Consider the following 22,145-nt stretch of genomic DNA (forward strand, 5'->3'; position numbering starts at 1 on the left):
GTAAAGACTGAGGAGAAGGCGGCATTCAGTACCTCCAGCCTTTTCCAGGTCCTGTGTCACCAAGTCCCCTGCTCCATTCAGCAATGGGCTCACACTTTCCCTAGTTTTCCTTTTGTCACCTATGTACAAGAAGCCCTTCTTGTTTTTAACATCCCTGGCCAGATTTAATTCCATTTGGGCTTTGGCTGTCCTTATGGCGTCTCTGCATGTTCAGACAGCGTCTCTATTGCTCCCAAGTTACCTGTCCTTGCTTCCACTCTCTGTATTGGGTTTGCATGGCAAGGTTTTGGTAGTGGGAGGGCTACAGGGGTGGCTTCTGTGAGAAGCTGCTGGAAGCTTCTCCTGTGTCCGATAGAGCCAATGCCAGCTGGCTCCAAGACAGACCCACCACTGGCCAAGGCCGAGCCAATCAGTGACGGTGGTAACATATTTAAGAAGGGAGAAAAAAACCTGCACGAGGACACAAACTGCAGCTGAAGTGAGGAGTGAGAATATGTGAAAGGAACAACTCTGCAGACACCAAGGCCTGTGAAGAAGGAGGGGAGGAGGTGCTCCAGGTGCTGGAGCAGAGATTCCCCTGCAGCCCGTGGTGAAGCCCATGGTGAGGCAGGCTGTGCCCCTGCAGCCCATGGAGGTCCATAGTGGAGCAGATATACACCTGCAGCCCATGGAGAATCCCATGCTGGAGCAGGTGGATGTGCCCAAAGGAGGCTTTGACCCCGTGGGAAGCCCGCACTGGAGCAGGCTCCTGGCAGGACCCGTGGACCCGTGGAGAGAAAGGAGCCCATGCTGGAGCAGGTTTGCTGGCAGGACTTGTGACCCCACGAAAGACTCACGCTGGAGCAGTCTGCTCCTGAAGGACTGCACCCCGTGGAATGGACCCACGTTGGAGCAGTTCATGAAGAACTGTAGTCTGTGGGAAGGACCCACATTGGAGAATTTCATGGAGGACTGTCTCCTGTGGGTGGGGCCCCACACTGGAGCAGGAGAAGAGTGTGAGGAGTCCTCCCTTGAGGAGGAAGGAGTGGCAGAGACACCGTGTGATGAACTGATGGCAACCCCCATTCCCTGTCCCCCTGTGCTACTCGGGGGGAGGAGGTAGAGAAAATGGGGAGTGAATTTGAGCCCAGGAAGAAGGGAGGTTTGGGGGAAGGTGTTTTAAGATTTGGTTTTATTTTCTGATTGTCCTACTCGGTTTTGATTGGTAATAAATTAAACTGATTTTCCCCAAGTCGAGTCTGTGTTGCCTGTGGTGGTAACTGGTGAGTGATCTCCCTGTCCTTATCTCGACCCACAAGCTTTTTCATTGTATTTTCTCTCCCCTGTCCAGTTGAGGAGGGGAGTGATGGAGTGGCTTTGGTGGGCACTTGGCATCCAGCCAGGGTTAAACCACCACATCTCCATATGGTTCTTTTTTTTGTGCTTGAGTTTGGCCAGGATCTTCTTGTTCATCCATGCAGGCCTCCTGGCATTTTTGTCTGACTTGCTGCTCGTTGGGATGGACCACTCTTTTTTTAGCTTGGAGGTGATCCTTGAATATTAACCAGCTTTCTTGGGCCACTCTTCCCTCCAGGGCTTTATCCTACAGGTCTCTTCTAAGCAGATTCTGTTCTACACTTGTCAGTGTTGTTTCTAGCTAAACTATTACTTAAACTGAAACTTTAGATATTATTAAACGAGGAAGTAACAAGTAAATTCAGGCAGAAAATTCAGGCAATGGAAACATTGAAGATGGATTTTGACTTCTCCCTTCAGAAGAACCTAAGATACAAATACCCAGTCCCATCAAGAAGACCTAAATAGTTTTTCTGGTTTTGTCTTGTTTTTCTGTTATGAGCCCTTTTCGGTTCAGGTGTGTTTCAGGATAGCATAACTTTGCTTCTGTTTAGTTCCACTGGGCCTTTACTTTGACATGAAATGCAACATCCAGGGGATTCCCTGTCTCAGTATGAGCCATCACCTGTTACATTTAACTTTTTTAAGGTTTTAAAATTGCTTAATAATTTTTTAAATCTGTTAGCAGCTTGTGTACCAGAGGAGGAACATGCTATTTTTATCATGTGAGTGCTCACCTGATTAACAAGTGGCTCAGCGGCTGGTGCCTCTGAGTGCAATTTTGGTTTTATTGATCATGGGGAGGTTTGCATGGCACCAGGCCTGTTGGCAACAGATGGAGTTCAGCTGTCTTCAAGGGGGAAAAGGATTGTTGCTCATGAGTTGGTGGAACTCATCGAGAGGGCTTTAAACTAGGTTTGAAGGGGGAAGGGGGAAGGGGATATAACCAGGCTCACTAGAGAGGAGCTCAAGGGTGGCACGGCAACATTGGGGGTGAAATCGATAGCCCAGCTCAAGTGCATCTACACCAATGCACGCAGCATGGGCAACAAACAGCAGGAGCTGGAAGCCATTGTGCAGCAAGATAGCTGCAACTTAGTCACCATCACATAAACATGGTGGGATGACTCTCATGACCAGAGTGCTGCAATGGATAAGCTCTTCAGAAGGGATAGGCAAGGAAGGAGAGGCAGTGGTGTGGCTCTGTATGTTAGGGAGTGTTTTGATTGTATAGAGCTCAACAGTGGTGATGATAAGGTCGAGTGCTTATGGGTAAGGATGAGGGGGAAGGCCAACAAGGTGGATATCCTGCTGGCAGTCTGTTATAGACCACCCAACCAGGATGAAGAGGTAAATGAAGTATTCTATAAGCAGCTGGCAGAAGTCTCACAATCGCCAACCCTCGTTCTCATGGGGGACTTCAACTTGCTGAACATCTTCTGGAAATACAGCACAGCAGAGAGGAAACAGTCTGCAGTCTAGGAGGTTCCTGGAGTGTGTGGAAGATAACTTCCTGACACAGCTGGTAAGTGAGCCTACCAGGGATGGTGCCTCCCTTGACCTGCTGTTTACAAACAGAGAAGGACTTGTGGGAGATGTTGTGGTCGGAGGTTTAGTGACCTTAGCGTCTTGGGCTTAGTGACCATGATATGATAGAGTTCTCGATTCTTGGCGAAGTAAGGAGGAGGGCCAGCAAAACGGTTACTATGGACTTCCAGAGGGCAGACTTTGGCCTGTTCAGGACATTGGTTGGGAAAGTCCCTTGGGAGGCAGTCCTGATGGGCAAAGGGGTCCAGGGAGGCAGGGCCTTCTTCAAGAAGGAAGTCTTAAGGGTGCAGGAGCAGGCTGTCCCCATGTGCTGTAAGATGAACCAGCAGGGAAGACAATCGGCCTGGCTGAACAGGGGGCTTTTGCTGGGACTCAGGGAAAAAAGGAGAGTTTGCCACCTTTGGAAGAAGGGGTGGGCAACTTAGGAAGAGTACAGGGATCTTGTTAGGTCCTGCAGGGAGGAAATTAGAAAGGCAAAAGCCCAGCTAGAAATCAATCTGGCCATTGTTGTAAGAGAGAATAAAAAATGTTTCTACAAATACATCAACAACAAAAAGAGAGCCAAGGAGAATCTCCATCCTTTGCTGGATGTGAGGGGAAACACTGTCACCAAGGATGAGGAAAAGGCTGAGGAACTTAATGTCTTCTTTGCCTCAGTCTTTAATAGTAAGACCAGTTATGCCCAGGGCATTCAGCCCCCTGAGCTTGAAGACAGGGACGGAGAGCAGAATGGTGCCCCCATAATCCAGGAGGAAGCAGTTAACGACCTGCTATGCCACCTGGACACTCACAAGTCTATGGGGCCAGATGGAATCCACCCCAGAGTACTGAGGAAGCTGGTGGAGGAGCTTGCTAAGCCACTTTCCACCATCTGTCAGCAGTCCTGGTTAACAGGAGAAGTACCAGAAGATTGGAAGCTTGCAAATGTGATGCCCATTCACAAGAAGGTCCAGAAAGGGGATGCAGGGAACTACAGGCCTGTCGGCCTGACCTTGATACTGGGGAAGATTATGGAGCGGTTCATCTTGAGTGAGCTCAACAGGCATGTGCAGGTCAGCCAGTGGATTGGGCCCAGCCATCATGGGTTCATGAAAGGCAGGTCCTGCTTGACCAACATGATCTGTTTCCATGACCTGGTGACCCTCCTAGTGGATGAAGGAAAGGCTGTGTATGTCATCTACTTGGACTGCAGTAAAGCCTCTGGCACTGTTTCCCACAACATTCTCCTAGGGAAGCTGGCCGCTCATGGCCTAGGCAGGTGTACTCTTCGCTGGGTAAGAAACTGGCTGGACGGCTGAGCCCAGAGAGTAGTGGTGAATGGAGTTAAATCCAGTTGGTGACTGGCCACAAGTGGTGTTCCCCAGGGCTTTGTTTTGGGGCCAGTCTTGTTTAATATCTTTATCAACGATCTGGATGAGGGGATTGAGTGCACCCTCAGTAAGTTTGCAGATGACACCAAATTGGGTGGGAGTGTCAATCTGCTGGAGGGTAGGATGGCCCTGCAGAGGGACCTGGACAGGCTGGATCGATGGGCTGAGTTCAACTGTATGAGGTTTAACAAGGCCAAGTGCTGGGTCCTGCACTTGGGTCACAACAACCCCATGCAACGCTACAGGCTTGGGGAAGAGTGGCTAGAAAGCTGCCTGGCTGAAAAGAACTTGGGGATGTTGGTCGACAGCCGGCTGAACATGAGCCAGCAGTGTGCCCAGGTGGCCAAGAAGGCCAACAGCATCCTGGCTTGTATCAGGAATAGTGTGGCCAGCAGGAGCAGGGAGGTGATTGTCCCCCTGTACTCGGCGCTGGTGAGGCTGCACCTGGAATACTGTGTCCAGTTTTGGGCCCCTCAATCCAAGAAAGACATTGAGGTGCTGGAGCGTGTCCAGAGAAGGGCAATGAAGCTGGTGAAGGGTCTGGAGCACAGGCCTTATGAGGAGTGGCTGGGGGAACTGTGGTTGTTTATCCTGGAGAAGAGGAGGCTGAGGGAACACCTTATCGCTCTCTACAACTACCTGAAAGGAGGTAGTAGTGAGGTGGGTGTTGGTCTCTTCTCCCAAGTAGTTAGCAATAGGACAAGAGGAAATGGCCTCAAGTTGCATCAGGGGTGGTTTAGATTGGATATTAGGAAAAAATTCTTCATGGAAAGAGTGGTCAAGCATTGGAACAGGCTGCCCAGAGAGGTGGTGGAGTCACCATCCCTGGAGGCGTTCAAAAAATGGGTAGACGTGGCACTTGGGGACATGATTTAGTGGGCATGCTGGTGTTGGGTTGACGGTTAGACTGATGATCTTAGAGGTCCTTTCCAACCTTAATGATTCCTAGTTTTTACTTTCATTATAAATAATCCAGCCACCAGGCCAGGAAACATTAAATTATTACTCTACCCTTAATTGATTTAGTGGTGGACCTGGTAGTGTTAGGTTAATGGTTGGACTGGATGATCTTAAAGGTCTTTTCCAACCTAAACAATTCTGTGATTCTTAGTTCAGAACAATGTCCTGGCCTCTGTTTTGTTGAAGTTTTATCTAGTTATGTGAAACACATACTGGAATTAATGGGTACAGACTTCTTTTTCTTTTGTTTATGGGGTAACAAATATGATCAAACCATCTACCATACTGTTTAGCATGTTAATCCACTGTATCTGACTGATGAAAAAGAGAAAGAAGGCAGTACATTTTGTAAGCAACCTGACTGGAAGAAATTGAGCAAATATGACTGTAAAAAGTATTTCATTAGGTCCTGCAAAAATATTTTATTAGCAAGGTAAAGGATGTGGGAAGAAACTTAATCACTGGGATTTAATTGTTCATTTAGTCTTCAGTTCTGTTATTAAAATCAGCCAGAGCTCCTAGCTAAACCCCTGGAAAGGTAAGTAAGGCCAAAGTAACTAGTATGTCTTTTAGAATACGTAAATAGTAACAGGATAAAAATGTATGTATTGAGAGATAAATATTTGGAAGTTTTCACTAACTTGAAATATTGTGTTCAAGAATTGAGATGTCTAAGCATTTTTCAATTTAGATTCGTAAAAAAGGAAAAAAGAAAAAAACCAAACCGCACCCCATGTTACCAAACATTTGGAAATTGGTGTGCCTGTGAGTCTTCATTTGCATGTCAGAAATTATATTAAGAAAATTATAGGCACTATTGTGTATAGTCTGTATTTAAGGTTGCTTAAAAAAAAGCCTGTTTACAGATGAATTGACAGAATAGTTGTAATATGTGGCTATCAGATTCAGGTCTCAAAATTTGTAATGTTTAGGTTCCTAATCTATTTGCTGGTTCATCAACCTCAGCAGATTTTGATGTGCTAATTTTAACAACAGATTTTTAAAATAGCTTGTAAAATGTCAGAATTGTAAACAATGTGCTTTACCAAACAGTTTTCTGTGCAACTTGAGTTTGTCTTCTTTCCCAAGAATACCACACTCTAATTCTGTATGTATATGTTTAGCTCCTAAATGATATACTAAGACAATTTGCTACAGCAGGCAACACCATCAGAGGTGTCAGATCTGTCTGTGCTTCTTTTATGTCAACATTTTCTATCTAAACCTGATGAAAAACTGCAAATGTATTCCATACAGGTTAGTTTATTTTATAGTTTATCTGGACAGGATTTGAATTTGTGTTTAGATATGTTGCTCACAATTTATGTTCTCATACGGATTACTTTTTTTTAAACTCTGCAACAGACCAATGTGTTAATATTCACCAGTAGCTTCCAGTATACCCTCCAACTCCAAGGTGAAACCAGCAGCTAAAAAGATGCTGATACCTTTTTGGTTTGAATACTCTTTGGATGGTAACAACTGATTTAGGAAGGGGGAGAAGAGTGTTTGCCCCTCCAGAACTACACATGATCAGTTGTTTCTCATTAAACTGTGTATTATCTCCTCACTCAGAACCACTAGTGAAGCTGTCCTTTTGTAGGAAAGTGTCGATTGTTTGCCAGTGTAGTGCAATGTTTCTGTAAAGTATCAAATAATGACTACTAAATGAGGTTTCTTTTTCTTTTGTTTCCAATTATGAATCATTCGGGCAAATACTATGCTTATGCTGTTCTTTCATGTATTAGTGCGTTAGAAGGCATGCTATTTAATCATTAGCTTTCTTATGTTTGAGTGATATGATAGACTGTCGTGTGGTAGCACTTCCCTGGGCTTGGTGCACTCAGGAATGCACACTTCGGGGGAAAATCAGTTGTGAAAGCATAAAGGAAAGCCGCAACTTCACCCTTTATAGGCATGTCTGTATCTGGCTAATTCAGTGAAGAATTTTTTGTGGGAAATATTTGGCCAAAAAAATGCATTTGAAAGGACAACGTTGGGGAGATCTGTTTTAACACCTATATTGTGGGATGATATTTATGATGAATATGACAACTATCTCAGCTATTCTTTCAAGTGTAAAGTTCTTTTTCACTCTGACTCAGTTCTTCAATCCCAGGTAGGAGCTGGGTAACAGAAAGGGTGAAAGACAAATCACTCCAAATGATAGATTCCTGAAAGATTATTCTTCTTTTTAGGGCCTGCTTGATGTCAGTTTTCAAAGCAGACTTTTACTGAGCTATCCTGTGTTTTCTCTGGATACTCTGAAACAATTTACTGTGAAGCTGAGCAATAGTTTATGTCCCACTGGCCCAATTGCTAAGGATTTCCACACCTTGGGAGAGGAAAAAAAAAAAAAACCAAACCAGGAATCATTTGGAGCTAGCATCCTTATCCAGCTGCATTAAAGACAAAATTAATGCATTTATTTAAAAGCAGCAATGGAGGAATTAATAAAACATTCCAGTGTTACTGTTGTTGTGCTTAACTATAAATATAACTCTTGGTTACATGAGCATAATTTTTCAACTCTTTTCTTTAGACAGACCATCTTTGCTTAATAAGAAGAGTGATATAGGGTAAAATTAAACTTGTCTGTGCTGTCATAAAATAGGATTCAGCAATCTGGTTTACTTTTTATTTCCATGATCAGGCACCCTATAATATTAAGTGGGGAGGGGAATACATTTTCTTTGCTTGTTTCCATCTACCCATTTAATATAATTTAACTAAGTATTTCAGTAAATGCCCTAATGAGCACATCTGTGGCTTCAGGCTGCTATTCTGTTACAACCTTTTGAAGCTGCATTGTTCATAATTCAGTGTGCAGTTTTACCTTTGTTAAATGCTGTTTTAACCAGAATCTTCCACACTCCCTCATCCCTCCTTTCATTAGGACATAGATGCTTTCAGGCAAAATCTCGGAAAAATGACCAATGCAGATTCACCTTAATGTCATTCTGCAAGTATGTTGTGAGCTCAGCCTGTTTGGATCAAATGAGCTTGCATATGCAGTAGATGCATCATCATGGATACATGATGTATTTATTCTTTTGTGACTTGACAGTGTTGGTACTTCTGCAAATACTGCCTTTAAGTTTCCTGTTCTGTGCTTCCCTTAAACAAACAAACAAAAAATAATACAGAATGGACAGGTTAGATGAAACACACAGAGATCTTATTCTGAGAGTCTGTTGCTTCTTTCGAGTCCTTCCATTCCTCAGATATGGGGAGTTGTATCAGCTGATGATTGCATTACCATTTCCGTAACCATATAAATGCATACATGGCAAGAATTGAGAGAGATTGATACACCAGTGGGTTAGTTTAGGTGCTGTAGGAATTCCTTCTTGTTCCTAGTGCCCCTGTTTTGCTATCTGGTGTCAGGGATAAGAGAACTGTGATCCTCAGTCTTGAAAATAGTGCCAATTCTGCATTACACTATTAGCTGTTACAAAATTGTAATTATACTAGAATAAACCCCAATGAAACAGCACAGAAGGTAATCCATTACTTTAGTGGCTAGTTTTAAAGCTTGGCATATGCTAAGAGACCCAAAGTAATATGCAGCAATAGAAAAGGCCTACAGAAGGAATGAAAGAAATAAGTTTCTGGGGCAGGAGCGGGGAGGGAACCCTTAAATATTTGTCTTGCTACCTTTCCAACCAATTCCTCAAGCAAACATTAAATAAAAGCAATTTGGCCAAGCAAAAAAAAGAGATGTGTCTTTTCCTATGAAAATGAACTATTTAGAAATTTGTCTATTTGTATCTAAGTATTAAAATGAGATACGTTTAGTTAAATTGTAAGTTTACATGAATGTGTGAGAATCTGGCCCACAGCTGCGGATACAGCTTCACAGTGTGATGTGCGCTCTGTGGCTTGTGAGGATTCAAGTGTGTGCACCTCTGTCTTCCTACTTACTAGAAAGCCTGTGTCCTCAGTTATTACAGGTTCCTACAATCTTTTTTTCTTTCTTGTGACTAATGTGGTCAGGCCAGAACAAATATTACTCTTTGGAGTGAATGGTAAGGAGTTAGGTCACCTTTTAAAGTGCCTCACTACACCTTATAAATCTTGTCTCTCTATTGAGTGAGGGCTGACTGTTTATTCCTGCTTGAGACGTTGAATTAAAATGCAAGTAAAAGTACTTAACTTTTATCCAAAATAGACAATACAATGTTATTGTATTGTCAGATATTAATGCCTACAGAAAGTACTGCAGGGGGCAGGGGGGAGTGCTGTGTTTAGATTACTTCTCTAAAGTAACTAGCATGGTAAACTAATTCGATGAAGTATAAAATATGTATTATATTTAAAGCTGTCTGTAATCACCAGAAGAAAATAATTTAACTTTCAAGTACAGCTGTAGTGTTTTGAGCTGGTACTTACTGGATTTCTGTGGGTCTAATGTGTGATTATGTAATAAACCCATGTTTCTTTTTCAGTCTTCTTACATATTTGACAAAATCTAATAAAATTAAGCTAAATATTCAGGTTATTATTATTTTACACCCTGGAAGTCCAGAAATCCTGCCATGCTTGAATTGGCTGTCAGTGTGTTACAGCCTTCCATTAGGCCAGTCCCTGATCCCACAAAGGGGAAGAGGGTGGAGAATTAGAGGTATGCAGATGCCAGAGATGAGAGATAAATAGGGAACTTAAACTGTGAGGTGGTATTTTCATGCCAAATGGGCAACTAAGTGCATGTTTACTACTTCTTCTCTGTTTATCAAAGACAAACAGTTGACTGGGTTCTAAGTAACTGGCTTAGCCTTGAGTTGGACTGGGTGAACTCAGGGACCTTTTGTATTCTTTTCTTGTGGTCTAGAAATTAAAGCACTCCCTGAAGCAGATGTTTATAAAATTCTTGGCTGTGTCTTTGCAGACTTTGTTTGTAATTTCTTAAAAGAGAGTGCATTTGAGATCACTCCTTAAAAGCTGGAAACCTCTTTTCCTGTTTTACAGTGCTTGTTTTATATTTATTCATTCCTGGTTTTGGGGAAGAAAAGAAAATCCTATTTGTTTAGCTTAGAAAAAAATAATAGTTATAATATAGGCTTGCGGTGTGGAAAATTATTACAGTGTGTAAAAATGGAGGATGGACATGGAAATTAGAGAACTCTTGACTTCACTCATTTTAATCCACAAACTGGAATGCAGTTTAAGATCAAATCATGAGTACTAGAAGTTAGAGCTTAAGAGTGATCTTTGCAGTCTTGTATTTGAATCTAAAATTTCAGTTTTGTTTTTACAATGGTGTGTTTGTAATTATCCCAGTGAAGAAATACCTTCAAGCATTTTTATTGAGTATAATCAAAGCAGTGTGTTACAACTTGTAGGGAGCATGAAGAAACTCTTGATCTACTATGAATTGCTAAAAAATGTTTTGGTAAGGCTTCGTCTCAGAATTCTGCTGTTTTTGAGGTTCTGATAGTACTGTGCCAGGGAAAGCCTGTCTGTGACAGAAAGGAAAGAGTTTGACTTTATCAGTCAGCTATTGCAGCCTACATCATGGCACTGAGAACTGAGGGATACTGCTGGCCTCCTTGCCTCTTCCAGGAGAAGGGAAGTGGGATGAAAGGAGAGAGGGGCTGGTTTTCTCACATGGTAGATGACACTGATTCTTAAGGTGCTAAAAACCCAATAAGCCAACCCTTGTATTTTGTTATGTAACTCCTTGCACCTACCTGTAGGAGAGGGGGAGAATTGCTCTTTGCCGTGTGAGTCCACGTGCAAAGATGATGCTGAAGTTGCTGTGAAGTTGAACAAGCTGAATTGGGAGGGCATCATTCTTCATTGTTCTGTTCTTAAGATCTTGAAATGTTTAAGTAATTAATTTAAAAGGATTTGTAATTTCAGTTGTTCCTTAATACAAGGCAATTTTTTGTGTGAGCAGTGAAAGGGAGGGGGGAAAAAAAGCCAAATCCGAACCTAAGTGTCACTGCAAAAAGGCTTTTAATTGCATGGTACACCTCGCAAGTTTGTGTCACAATAAAAGTAAAATAGTGGGTGGGGGGAGGCTGCTTTTAATTTTGTAATCTCTTTTTCTACATGGAACGTAGTCTAGAACTAATGGAAAAACATAATGCTTACACTTCAAAGGTTTGATAGTAAACAGTTATATTTATTACTATTAAGGAGAGTATGTTCCTAAAAATATTTACAACTGTTTGGAAAGAACATTTTTGAAGTGTCTCCTGTGCTAGTGGCAAATGAGAAATGTTTCAGTTTGTAGCTGCTCTAGGTGCAATAAGCTAGGAGTACAGACTTAAATGTAATTAAGATGAGTGTTAAAACTCAAAATGCTTTTGGGTTTCTGGCTCTTGGTCTTGCTGACTGTTTAGGTTCTGCAGTCTGACACTGTGCCCAACTTTTGTGGCCATGGCATGTGACCAGACCCAGCCAACTCTCTAGTAGAGAGTCACATCAACATGCATCATTTCCAACCCAACAACTCATGCCATGGCTTCCATAAGAATAAAGCTGGTCCCTTCCATTCTCAGGGTTGCATCACTCTCTGAATGGGTCCATGATCTTCTAAGCATAACACTAGGCAAAGAACACCTTAATTCTCATCAGTAAAAAACTATCCCTTACTGGGGTATTGTCAGAGTGTAGTTGTCCTGGTTTCGGCTGGGATAGAGTTAATTTTCTTCCTAGCAGCAGGCATAGTGCTGTGTTTTGGATTTAGTAGGAGAAGAATGTTGATAACACACTGGTGTTTTAGTTGTTGCTAAGTACTGCTTATGCTAGTCAAGGACTTTTTTCAGCTTCCCATGCTCTGCCAGGTGCACAAGAAACTGGGAGGGGGCACAGCCAGAATAGTTGATCCAAACTGACCCAAGGGCTATTCCATACCATATGACGTCATGCTCAGTATAGAAACTGGGGCGGGGGGGTGGCCAGGGAGCAGAGATCGCTGCTCAGGAACTGTCTGGGTATCGGTCGGCGGGTGGTGAGCAATTGCATTGTGCATCACTTGCTTCGTGTATCATTATTATTATTATCATTATTATACTGTTACTATTAGCATTACTATTTTACTTTATTTCAGTTATTAAACTGTTCTTATCTCAACCCAGGAGTGTTTCTCACTCTCACTCCTCCGATTCTCTCCCCCATCCCATCGGGGTAGGGGGAATGAGCGAGCGGCTGCGTGGTGCTTAGTTGCTGGCTGGGGCTAAACCATGACAGTAGTGAAGACTGTAGAGCATTAAATTACATTAGCATATCACTAGGTTTTGTCTATTTTAGCTATTTTTAAGGAAAGTCAGTATTACAACATTGATGTTTCTTAGAAAGATTCTTCCCTTCTCCCTCCAAAATAATGAAAAAAGGTCCTATTGTAACAAAGCTCAAAACTAGTCAGAGAGCCTCTCCTATCTCTTCCAGTAACCTAGACATTGTATTTCAGAATTAATTAACTACAGCATTTTCATTCCACTTGACTAGAGTGATCTGGCACATATGCGTCTCTTTCTGTTGTTATTGTTGTCTGTGTTTTGTTGCCAAATCTTTTCCTCAACAAGTTGTTTTTTTTTTTTCATTAAAATTTACAAAAAACCCCTAATACAATGATAATAAAGTATACATCAATAACTGCATAGGTAATTTAGAATTCTTATGTTCCTTACTTACTTCCTTGAAGTTCTTGATTAATTAACCTTCAGAACACAGTTTTTATGTAAATTGTTTTCCCAAGCTGCTTCTACAACAAATAGTAACATCCTGTCTAGCATTAACTTCTAGTTAAAAATTGGTTTCAGCTTGAGCATAAAACTATGTTGTGTGGGGCTGTGGTGGTTTTGGGGTGTTTTTTTTTGGTTGGGTGCTTTTTTTGTTTGTTGGTTTGGTTTTTTTAATGGGCTGATTCACAGTTTTGGCTGACAAAATCTTGTGACTTGATTACAATTTCTCTCTTTACGTCTGTTTTTCGTCTTTTGCAACTGCAGAGCAACAGACTAAACTCTTTAAGACTAGTAAATGTTGATCTCTGGCACTTTTTCTGTAATAAAATTAAACCTGAATTTGTACAGTTGTCTTTGTCATTGTACTGCATTTTATTGGATTTTGCTCTTGAAAATAATTTCTGTTTCTTCAAAATAAAATCTTGTTTGGAAAGAAGCATAAAATTATGGGTAATAAACTTTGAGGATAAGTGATAAGGACAACAAATGTTCTGTACTGTAAAGTAGAGGTATTCTGAAAGCATTGGGTTTACATTTTTATTATCTTAATAGTTTCATTTTGGGGTGTTGAGTCCATGAATAATTATAGCTGTTAACAAGTGCAGCAATGCTACTCATTGATACTGTTGCATCCTAGCTTTTTTTAAGTTTTCCATTTGCTCAAAGCAAGCTTTCCATAGTAGATCCTATTCCATCAGTTTGCAAGAAGGGCTAGAAAACAAAATGAAACTGTTTAATGGATACAGTTAGCCTCGTTTAATTCATTTGTGTGAGTTGTGGTACAGAGCAGATTAAAGGTCACTAGTAAAAGCAGCCACATGGTGAAAGAGCACAAATTTTCAGAATGCAAGAGTGTGCAATAGAACATATTTAGATTTCTAACAGACTTGAAGTTTTAAATAATAGAAATTTATAAAGAAGTCTAGCACTAGACCTGTTAAACATGTGCTGGAAGAATGTGTGTAAAATGTTAGAATAACTGAGATTTTTAATGATGAACCCACTGATAAGTGAGAGAACCAGGCACTGGTTAATTCATCACAGTTTTATAGACTTGATTTCAATGTCCCCTTGGTTGGTTTTCCAACAGAGGAGTAGTTATTTCAGTGGTAGATGTCATTTTCATAATATACGTAGGGACCTCAACAACGTATTCCCACCAACCATATGATTTTTAGATTAGCATTTGAAGGTCAGAGAATTTAAAAGGGAAGTAAAGTATTGTGATATTGGTATGCATGTATACCTGTAGAAGGGATTAATATCTGTCTCTCTGTGGACTAAGTTGCGTAAGATAAACCTAATAATAGAAGTAATTAAAACAAGAATTTTCATTTTTCTGGGCTACTCTGCAATTTGGGAGGAAATTAAAATATTTAGATTAAAAAAATCTATTGTGACATAATGGACCTTTCGAGTTAATTTATGTAACTATAAAGTATGTGTTATAATTTGAAACTTTGTTTTGTAAGAAAAAACCCCTTTCAATTATATTTCTCTTACTCTCTGAGCAAATACTGTTGACTTAGTGTGGAGTATTTCCAATTATGATTGTTTACAATGGAAAAAAAAAATCACATTTATGTTGATAATCTTTTAATTATGACTTAAACCAAACTGAATTATTACTAAAACTTTGCAAACAATGCCTGGTTTTATATTGTTGCAATGGCTTTGGCAATATTTTATGTTTGATATGCAGATTTACCTTCTTTTGAAACATCACTTTAAGCATATATAAAGCAGTTCTTATATGGTATTCATGGTTTTGTTTAGTTCCAGCTCTTAAGTGATTGAAGCTTTACATACTTTTGGTGTAAAGCTCACAGTTGGGATTATATCTTCACATAATAGTGTCAAAAATACAGCTCACAAAGCATAGGAAGAAGTCCTCCTTTTTAGTCCTTGGAAATTAATGTTATATTTAACAAGGGCACAAGGTGCTGGCATGTGTTCAAACTCTTTTATGTTGATCTGTTCATTCAAAACAAAATAAAACATCCTAAATGAGCAAAGTATAGCTAACTTGCTTGCTAATGCTGCCTCTCATGGATTGTTGATATCCAGATAAAATGACTCTGTACTAAAGCTAAGGCTGCCCTACCAGAGACTGGGCCAGGGTCCTGTTGTTCTTAACACTAGTGGGAGAAGGCATTAAGGTGGTTTGAGCCACCTTACTCTATGAAGACAGACAGGGTTTTGGTATACTTTCTTCTCTTAGGTGTGCTTAAATGATTACTTAATTGCTATTTTTACTAGTACCTGTACTATTTATTCCCTGTGACGTCTAGCGCCTATGAGTTTAACTTTCTTTTCCTCATATTTCTTGACTCTTTCTGCTTCTGAGCATGCCAGAAACTTAGAGATACTGGGGAATATGGTAATATGGCTACTAAATTAGCAAGAAATGTAAAGCCCAGTATGGAGAAGGCAGCATGCTATCGTGGTTTAGCCCCAGCCAGCAACTAAGCACCACGCAGCCGCTCGCTCACTCCCCTTACCCCGATGGGATGGGGGAGAGAATCAGAGAAGTAGGAATGAGAAACACTCCTGGGTTGAGATAAGAACAGGTAGCTTACTCTCTGAATGATGGTCAGTGTAGAGCTAGAGTTGCAGGATTCATTCAGTGATGTCTTGGAGTAAGTGCAAAGTACCTCTACAGGGAGTAGGAACTAGAAAGTGTTTCTTGGGCTTCTTGTTGGCATCTTCTAAGTCAGATTCACATTTATGTGAGTCATGTTCTCCCTACAGTGTTCCATCTTGCTTTTGGTCTAAAGGATGTCATGTTCAGTGACGGATCTCATGTGGAAGGTTTTTCATGACTCCACCAGGGATTTCAGTTTCCCATCGTGACCCTGACACTAACTGTTGGGGATTGGGCAGCAGGCTCTGGAAGCCATCCAAGTCCATGGTGTCATGACTAACTTATGCCAACATGTACATTCTGCCCACGCCCCCCAAAGCATATTTCTGCATTCTGCTGTTTCTGATGAGTGTGATCTTGTGGTGAACTGAGTTACTGAACTAATCCATACGAAAACTTTTTTTTTTTCTAAAGCAAGATAAATTATGCTTTCAGTAGGAACTGTCTTAATGCATGGAGTGAGGTGTAAAGAGCAAATCTGAAAAAAAACAATCGGTGGTAACAATGGAAGGATGTGAACAGTGGGGAGTACGAAAAATACTATTTTATAAAGAAAATATGGATAGTGCATTATATATTTTGTTGTCTAAGTACACATTATTTTGCAGGCAGTAGCCCCTTTTTCATTAAGAAGAGGCTTCTCCTGGGGTAATTACTATCCTGAGGAGGAGGCTTGAGTATAATTTGAATTCTGTAAATAAGGTGAAACTGCTGCATGCAGGAGTGAATGTTCTCATTTATTATTTCTTTAAAGAATAGCATTCTTTCATCAATAATTCAGTTTTACAAATCATTATTATGCTGTAAATTATTAAGTTGCATAAATTATTCTTTGTATGTAATGTGTAAGTTTGAAGGTATAATAGAATTTTATACTTTTCACTAGATGACAAAAGCCATTCTGCTCTTGTTCATTCGTTTGGAAAGACTGCAGTTCTTAATTTTTTATTTTGTTTTATATAACTGAATCAAGTTTTGACCTAAGAGTTATTTTGCTGTGTGGGACTTACATCAGTGAATAGCAGAACTTCTAGAAGAAACAATTTTCTGTATATTGGAGGGGAAAAATGATAGGTCATTAACTATGTATATGTCTTTAAATATATTTGTAAAGACTAAAATTCTGTTGTCCTGGTAATGGTGTTTGATCACCTTCCTCCACCAATGCAAACCCAAAACCTTTTAAAACCAAAACAGAATGCCACAACAAAACAATCCAACCCTTGGGCTGAGTTCACTCCCACACAGATAAATTGCAGGTGGTACTGTTAATCTGGTTGGAGGTGGGCAGTATACAAATATAGTTAGCATTTTTAGAAGAACCAAGATGACTGTATTTTCCTTTTCTGCTGAAACTTGTCAGCTAATACCTCAAGGATAATTTGTCAATGTTAGTCTTTCCCAGTATTATCTCCACTCTCATATAATGCCATCTAATTTAAGGCTTAACTGTAAGACTGTCTTCTGTTTCTAATGGATCTGTGAGGTGTTTTCTGTGACTTAGCTGGCCAATGCTATCTTGCAGAATGTCATTTTGTATTAATTTAATCCATTTATTTGTTTCATTGTTATATATTTCAAGAGCGCTATTAATGTGTATGCCAAAAAGGAAAAATAATCTCATGCAGAATTGTTCTGCTCACAGATGCTGTCTTTGTCTTTACTGTTAGCAGTCATACTGCAGTCTGATGGGCCACCTTTTTGTCCTTGTTGAGCAGCAGAGGTTATAACGTTTTACATATAGTTAGTTGTCTATTTTCAAAATTATTGTGAAGTATTTCCAAATGATCTGAAAGTGATATTGATGGTAATCTAGCATACTTCTGAGGCAAAGCATGTCTGTGGTTCTTGTGAGTTATGAATAACTAATTTCTTCAATTAATTTGTCATGTTCATTTTACTCTTCTGCATGGTTTTCTTTCATTCCTCTGTATCCCCTTGGCCAGAGTAAGTATAATTTGGACAAAGGAAAGTTGTAAAAAAGCTTGACTTGTAAAAAAACTTGATTGCAATTGTCCATGCATCATTCACTTTCTGGGCAGTATCTAATTACAGTTCTTTTCACTGTAGACTGCAGTAGGGATTAATAGATAAGAGAGAAATATAGTCCATAACATGCTGGAAACGTCCACTATTTTTTGTTCTTGTACATGGGAAGAAAAACAACAAAACCATATCTCTCTCTGTCAATTTTTGATCATTTGAAATAGGTCTGAGTGATTTCCTCAGATTGTTTTCCAGGAGAGTGAATCCTTTGAAATCCAAGACCCTGCCTTGAATAGTTACAAACTGAGCAATTAGTTTACTGTATGAGCTGGTGCACAGCCCCAAGATTAAGATGCCATTACTGAGATTCAGATCTTGGTGTTATTCTGGCTGGCAATGAGACCACAAGCTGGTAGGAATAGTCCAGCACAAAATTGATGTCCCTTTCAGAAGGTTTAGTTTTTGTAAGAAAGAAAAGTCTTTAAAGAAATGTTGCTCTAATTGGAGGTAGACAACAAACTTGAACCTCATCCTTGGTTCGTAGCTGTTCCTCTCTAAGTGATTTGCCTTCTCCCAACCCCTTTTTCCCATCGGTCACCTTCCTGTCTTTCCACTGACAGGAAAATGGAAGACCTGGTGTAAATTTCTTTTGTTCACTAAATATCAAATACTATTCTTGTATAGAATTATTTTGGAAGCCCTAGTAATCTGCTAGTGAAAAAGAACTTTTTTTCTTTTTTTTTTGTGTTGTCTTTAAGTACTGCTCAGTAAATAGTCTGTGTACATCTCAGTAACATTTCCTACCAAATCAAAGAAATGTTGAGGCTAACGTATTTGGCATTCATTGTGGTCTCTAGATAATGTTTCCTTTATTTATTGCTGAGATTCTCAGAAGTGTTCTAGAAAGGTGTTTTCATATGTGGTTCAAAATTTAATGAAAACAAATTCACATTCACTTCAAGATAACGGTGTTCAACATTGAGAATACCAGCAGTATAATGCAGTATGCTGGTTTTGAAGGTCATTGGATACCCAGGAAAGATTAGGAGATGGGGGTTTTTTGTTTGTTTGGGGTTCTTTGTGGTTTTGGTTTTCTTTTGACTGAAGGCTTTTACAAAGTACCTCAGTTGCAACTATGCCCCATCTCTCTCCCCAGTCAAATTAGAACTGCTAATTTTTTAGCAGTTCCTCAAGCCCCATACCATCAGCTATCCATCTGATTCCATTGGTCTGTCAGGACTGGAAAATTAATTTAGATGAGTTTTCTTTAAAACATGATGACCCAAGGGGAAAGCTATCTGTTAACTCTGTAGGCTTCCCATTAGGCTGATGCTGAGTTACTAATGATAGTTTTACCAATTTATTCACAAACCAAGGTAACTGGAGAGGGAAGTTTTGGATTGCAAAAGGACTGTTCTTGATGTGCATGGGTTAAACTCTGATTCAGCATTGCTTGATTTTTGATACTTGGTGTCTTTCAAATATTTTGGTGTACTCTGGGTTTCAAGGCACCTCTTCTAGTCTTTACCTAATTAAATAAATAGGTAAATCTTTTGTTTCTAAATCACAGTACATTTAGTTATGAGAACAAGAAAGAACAGACAGCAGACTAAAAGAAGTATTTTGATAAAGTTGGACCTGCACGTTACAAAAATTGATAGCAATGTCTACATCACCTGTCATCTGTGATTTGATGGAATGGTGAAGTAGGCTAAAGATTATGTCAAGGAATGATGTTGTACTTTAAGATTGGTCTGTTTTATGTATTTCTAGAATGCTAGACCCTGTTCCATTCTGGTACCGAATGTGGTGTTTGTAGAGTGCAGCATAGAGAGCAGCTGTTTAAGATCAAACCTAAAATGGCAGCTTGACACAAATCCATCTGATCTGACTGTAGCAGAGATCTTAGGTCACCGCATATACCCTTTCTTCCTTGGCAGCAAATGCAGCTTGCTGAACCCACGTGTTTATTTGGAGAGACAAGTAGTCTGTTTGAGGGTGGAAAATGGTGTTGTAATTTGAATTTAATAAACTTGATATTGGGAAAGAAAAGAATTCCTGTGTGGTTTCAGGGAAAGGGGTATATAATCTTTTGGTAAGAAGGTGGAAAATCTGTTAGAGACATTAGTCAGCCTGTAGTGTAATGCCTAAGATGATGTTGGTCTGTAGGTGTTTTGGAAGTAATTCTTTAATTAGAACCATCTTATAATAAAGAGAACTACTGTTTCAATGCCTTGCCATGTCAGTCAAGACACAATTATATATGTAGAGATACATAGGAAGACAAAGGAGGGATGAATATATATACAGATATATGAAGCAGTATGTGTGATGGAAATCTATTTCTTTTAAATATGACTCAGAACCTTTTGTTCTTGTCATACTCAAATGCTCTCCATATCAGAACTTGAAATAAAGTTCAGAAGTGTTTGACTCGCACGAGTTTTTCAGTCATGTAAGCTGTACAATTCAGTAGTTGCTCTTTTCTTTCTTGAACCCCTCTTTCAGAAGATTCTTACATTTTCATAGCATAATATATTATAAAATGTCTTTAGATTTGATTATTTCAAACCATGAAAATATCAGTTATGCAAATGGTAGAAGGTGAATTTTGTTAGTTGTTTGATGTTGGATATATATTTGTTGGCATTAAGTGAAGTCCACAGTTGTGGTGGCTTAGTGATGCAGACAAATCACAACAGGTATTTCCTACATTAATCCCAGTACTACATAATCTGTTGCCAGTTAGGTATACTGTATAAGACAGTAACCTGTATGTCATGATCTCTTAGAACTGTGAGAGCATTGCACAAAAAATGTTTCTTCCAGTTTGCATGGAATTTGAACCCCTGGATTTTTTTGGCCTTCCCTGTTTTATGAATAGATGGAGTACTGCAACACTGACAACTTCGTGGTTTTGGAGCTCTCTAAAAAGATGATTCAATAGTGAAATGCCAAATGAAAAAAAATGACCTTATTATACAATTTGATGTGCACTGCAAATTTCCGCATAATAAAAAGATTTTCTCCACTTCTTGGAGGTTCTTCCTAAGGCACTATAATAAAAGGGGGAAGTATGATTCCTTGCATATGTAGATATGTGCATTAAGAATGTCGCATTTTTAATGAAAATAAAGGATAAAAGCCTGAGTTCACTTTAAAAGGATTTTAATAGTAAGCAGTTCTAATAATGCAAACAAAAGGCATTCTCTGTAAAATTTGATAGAATAAAAACAATTTTATATGATAGGACACAAAAGGTCAAGTGCAACATTATACAGTGAAATAGATTCAGGGAAGACTTACTTTAGCCCCCACAACATTAAAATATCATAATGTTCTCTAATGGGTTTGGAAGCCATTAACAGCCACTGATACAGCACAGGGATGAGGGTTTGTTTGGTTTTGTTGAAAGGTTTCACTAATGCTGTCAAGTATGAGTTCTCTGGATAGAGAACAAGGTTTAGATGTATCAAGTCATCATTGTCTGACTTCTTTTTTCTAAATATTTTCAAGTGAAAAGTCTGCCTAACTAGAAACAAATGGATTATATAAATGTATTCTAAAGCTGGAAGACTTAGCTGAAGGGCAAAAGGTCTGTAAAGGATTTGCTTTTACTTGTATGCACTGTAGAAGCATAATTGAATATTTATGTGCATAGCTATGTTGGTAACCACTATGTTTTTAAAAGTGAAGTTTTAATGGCAAATAATATAGCCCAGAATCCAAGGGAAGAATCTTTTCCTCAGTACAGGCTGTAAAAAGCTGGTAGTATTTTAGACAGAAGTGACATTTACTAAACAGACTTTTATGCAACAATGGCATGCAACTGTGAAACTTGTGCACTAAAGCACATTTGTTACCATAAATCTATTCTCTCTAAAATACACAATCTTAATTTTTCCAAATACAAATGACAATCAGAAAGTTGTAACAATAAGACACCTTTTAAGATGTGTTGCAGCTAGAGGCAACTGCAGTTAAAACTTCAGAGTTCTAAAAGGCCTGTCTAACAGATTGAAATCCTGAAATGAAAGAAAAATACGAGATATCTTAAAATTCGTAGCTTTCCAGTTGATGAAACCCCTTTTTCAGCAGGAAACAAAGTAACTGTATCTGACTTGTTTAAGAAATACTATAGTATGGAAATTCTCTGTATTTGGGGATGACGTATATCTTGCTTGGGATTGTCGTACATTAAGCTGAGTGAGAACGGGCTGGACTGCATCAACCAGTCACCACCAAGGACACGCATGCATTCTTTTCAGGAGGTTCATAGAATCATAGAATCATAGAATCATCTAGGTTGGAAAAGACCTTTAAGATCATCCAGTCCAACCATTAACCTACACTACCAAGCCCACTCTAGACTAATCACATTTAGTCTAATCACATAAGGTTGCACATTTTGACATGATTTGAAAATGACTGCAGTACATTTTGTGAATGACAGTTTCTAAGACAGTTCTTAAATATGTTGTTATTTTGTTCTTCAGTTATTCTATTACATTATTGCTGTTACTATTTAGAAAAAAAAAAAGTCTCCACCCTTTCTATGAATAGGGTTTTGTGTTGGGTTTTTTGGAGGTTTTTTGGGTTTGTTTTTTTTTT

The sequence above is a fragment of the Pelecanus crispus genome, chromosome 2, assembly GCF_030463565.1.
Source record: "Pelecanus crispus isolate bPelCri1 chromosome 2, bPelCri1.pri, whole genome shotgun sequence".
Taxonomy (NCBI): domain Eukaryota; kingdom Metazoa; phylum Chordata; class Aves; order Pelecaniformes; family Pelecanidae; genus Pelecanus; species Pelecanus crispus.